Consider the following 4,539-nt stretch of genomic DNA (forward strand, 5'->3'; position numbering starts at 1 on the left):
GAGACAAACTCCGCACCAAGTGGAAGATCAAACAGGTTCCTGGCAAACCTAGCAGACAACTTTGTCTCCCAAAAAGTAGAGAATGGAACTAGGGGATTAGCCATTTTGGATCTAATTCTCACTAACAGAGATGAAATGATAGACGGTGTTGGAGCCATAGGAACCCTGGGAGGAAGTGATCATGCAATATTAGAATTCAACATTATAGAAGCACAACCAATAGAACACAGTCAAACTAGAGTCTTGGACTTCAAGAGAGCTAATTTCAATAAACTTAGAGAGGGCTTGGGAAGGATTCCATGGATGAGAATCCTCAAGGGGAAAACAACTCAAGAAGCTTGGGAAATTTTGAAAAATGAGATAATAAAAGCACAGTCTAGCACAATACCAACAAAGAGGAAAAATAACAGCTCTCAAAAGAAACCAGCATGGCTGCATAAAGAACTCTCTGACAAATTGAAAGATAAAAAGGACAAGTATAGAAAGTGGAAAGAGGGGAACATAACTAAGTCAGAATATCAGCAAATAGCCCGAGCCTGCAAAGATGAAGTGAAGAAAGCCAAGGCTCAAAATGAACTGAGGCTTGCGACCAAAGTCAAAAATAACAAAAAAAGCTTCTTTCAACATGTAAAAAACAAGAAAAAAGTGAAGGAAATGATTGGTCCATTAGTGGGTGGAAGTGGCAAGAAGGTGACAAGCAACAGGGAGAAAGCAGAACTATTTAACTCATTTTTTGCATCTGTCTTTACACAAAGGGAAAAAACAGACCAACCTATCAAAAATAGTGCCACAAAAAACAAAACAGAAACACAAGTTAAGATAGGCAAGAAAATCGTTAGTGAGCACCTGTCCAGCCTAGATGAGTTCAAATCGCCAGGACCAGACGGATTACACCCCAGAGTTCTCAAGGAACTGGCAGATGTGATATCGGAGCCACTGAACTATATTTTTCAAAGATCCTGGAACACAGGGGAACTACCAGAGGACTGGAAAAGAGCTGATGTAGTTCCCATCCTCAAAAAAGGAAAAAAAATGGATCCAGGAAATTACAGACCTATCAGCCTGACCTCAATACCTGGGAAGATCCTGGAAAAGATAATCAAACAACGAATCAACGAACACCTAGAGGCAAACAAAGTCATTACTAAAAGCCAACATGGGTTTGTCAAAAATAGATCATGCCAGACAAATCTTATTGCATTCTTTGACCAAGTGACAAAATTAGTGGATCAGAGGAATGCTGTGGACATAATTTACTTGGACTTCAGTAAGGCATTTGATAAAGTAGATCACAACCTACTACTTGACAAGATAGAAAAATGTGGGGTAGACAGAACCACCACCAGATGGATCCGTAGCTGGCTGACCGGCCGTACTCAGCGAGTGGTCCTCAATGGACTGCATCTATATGGGGGAAGTGTGTAGTGGGGTGCCCCAGGGCTCTGTTTCTGGGCCCAGTACTCTTCACATCTTCATCAACGATTTGGATGAAGGATAGATGGGGAACTCATCAAATTTGCAGATGACACCAAGCTGCAGGAATAGCCAACACTCCAGAAGACAGGCTTCAGATACAGAAGGATCTGGACAGACTTGAACACTGGGCACTAACTAACAAAATGAAATTCAATGGTGAAAAAAGCAAGGTTCTACATTTAGGCAAGAAAAACCAAATGCACAAGTACAGCATAGGTGGCACCATGCTCAATAGTAGTAACTGTGAGAGGGACCTCGGAGTCCTAGTAGACAATCACTTAAATATGAGCCAGCAGTGTGCTGCAGCTGCCAAAAAGGCCAACACAGTGCTAGGCTGCATTAACAGAGGGATAGAATCAAGATCACGTGAAGTATTAATACCACTCTTCAATGCCTTGGTAAGGCCACACTTGGAATACTGCATCCAGTTTTGGTCACCACGATGTAAAAAAGATGTTGAGACTCTAGAAAGAGTACAGAGAAGAGCAACAAAGATGATTAGGGGACTGGAGGCTAAAACATATAAGGAACGGTTGCTAGAATTGGGTATGTCTAGTTTAACGAAGAGAAGGACAAGGGGGGACATGATAGCAGTATTCCAATATCTCAGGGGCTGCCATAAAGAAGAGGGAATTAAGCTATTTTCCAAAGCACCTGAAGGCAGGACAAGAAGCAACGGGTGGAAACTAATCAAGGAGAGAAGCAACCTAGAACTAAGGAGAAACTTCCTGACAGTGAGAACAATTAATCAGTGGAACAGCTTGCCTCCAGAAGCAGTAAATGCTCCAACACTGGAAGTTTTTAAGAAGAGACTGGACAGCCATTTGTCCGAAATAGCGTAGGGTTTCCTGCCCGAGCAGGGGGTTGGACTAGATGACCTCCAAGGTCCCTTCCAACTTTACTACTATTACTATTACTATTACTATTACTATTACTATTACTTTAATAATAATAATAGTAAAGTTGGAAGGGACCTTGAAGGTCATCTAGTCCAACCTCCTGCTTAGGCAGGAAACCCTATACCATTTCAGACAAATGGCTGTCCAGGCTCTTCTTGAAAACCTCCAGTGTTGGAGCATTCACTGCTTCTGGAGGCAGGTTGTTCCACTGGTTAATTGTTCTAACTGTCAGGAAGTTTCTCCTTAGTTCTAGGTTGCTTCTCTCCTTGCTTAGTTTCCACCTGTTGCTTCTTGTCCTGCCTTCAGGCGCCTTGAAAAATAGCTGACTCCCTCTTCTTTGTGGCAGCACTGAGATATTGGAACACTGCTATCATGTCCCCCCTTGTCCTTCTCTTCGTTAAACTAGACATACTCACTTCTAGCAACCGTTCCTTATATGTTTTAGCCTCCAGTTCCCTAATCATCTTTGTTGCTCTTCTCTGTACTCTTTCTAGAGTCTCAGCACCTTTTTTGCATCATGGTGACCAAAACTGGATGCAGTATTCCAAGTGTGACCTTACCAAGGCATTGTAAAGTGGTATTAACACTTCACGTGATCTATCCCTCTGTTAATGCAGCCTAGCATTGTGTTGGCCTTTTTGGCAGCTGCAGCACACTACTGGTTCATATTTAGGTGATTGTCCACTAGGACTCCGAGGTCCCTCTCACAGTTACTGTTATTGAACAAGATACCCCCTATACTATACCTGTGCATTTAGTTTTTCTTGTCTAAATGTAGAACCTTGCTTTTTTCACCATTGAATTTCATTTTGTTAGATAGTGCCCAGTGTCCAAGTCTATCCAGATCCTTCTCTATCTTAAGCCTGTCTTCTGGAGTGTTGGCTATTCCTGCCAGCTTTACTTGACTTATCTTTTGTACCTACAACAATATAGGGTTTACTGCCTGAGCAGGGGGTTGGACGAGATGACCTCCAAGGTCCCTTCCAACATTACCATCATCATCCATCATCATCATCATCATTATTATTATCTACAAAATCATTGGAAGATCTTTGGGTTCAATAGAACATACTGATTAGGAAAGAGGTTTGGCCAAAAAAAAGGAGCTAAAGCCAGAATTAAGAAATCAGATGATGGGACTAATGATGGAATACTTAAAGATTAAGCACTTGTTTGAATACAGTTAAAGAAATAAAATTGTGAATACAGGATTTTAGCTTAGGAGTGATAGGCTTCTTAAGCAACATAATATTTTTTGTCTATGATATAAGAAACATAAAAATGTTTGGGATGATTTATATGAGGGAAATATATAATATGCTGAATATGCTTAAAAAGAAAAACATTGAATATAAATATATTTTAGCTTAAGAGGAATATGTTTTTTGTTTTCTTTTTAAATGGTATTTCTTTCTTTTGTCCTTTCTGTTTCAAGATATGAAAAATGTAAGTGTTGGGATGGTTCATATGGGGGAAAAGATTTAAATATCTAAGTGTAATTAACTCTAAGAAAATTTTAACAGGTAAAATATTTTCTTTTGAAATATTGTGAGGAAAATAAATTTAAATAAAAACTCTAAAAACAGGATCTATGACAAGGTGATCAAAATGATTAATTAGAAAAGAAGCTTAATGATGAGGTGGAGGTTATTTGTAGATATCTTTTAAAATTATCAAGAAATATACTAATTCAAAGTTGATAAAAAAGAATATTATTGGAAGAAGAGAAAATCAAGAAAAGCTACTATGTGGAATATGGAATTATAGAAACTGTTATTGATTATTTGTAAATACAAACCCAGACAACTTACTGTTTGCCAAATATTGATGGTGATATGTAAAAAAAATCAATAAAGCATTTTTTTTTAAAAAAAGGAGGAATGGGAAGGAAGACAAACTCAAACACCAAATAGGAGACAAAGGAAGCATACCCAGAATCATACATAAATATCTCAAATGCCTATATACAAATGCACAAAGTTTGGGGAATAAACAGGACGAACTAGAATTATTAATGCATGAAGGTAGATATGATATAATTGGAATGACTGAAACTTGGTGGGATATAACCCATGAGTGGAACATACTGATAAGATACAAAATGTTTAAAAAAACCCACAAAAGAGGAAGTGGAATTGCACTATATGTAAAAGACCACTATATT

The sequence above is a fragment of the Crotalus tigris genome, unplaced genomic scaffold (genome assembly GCF_016545835.1).
Source record: "Crotalus tigris isolate CLP2741 ecotype Arizona unplaced genomic scaffold, ASM1654583v1 scf7180000024425.453735, whole genome shotgun sequence".
Lineage (NCBI taxonomy): Eukaryota > Metazoa > Chordata > Lepidosauria > Squamata > Viperidae > Crotalus > Crotalus tigris.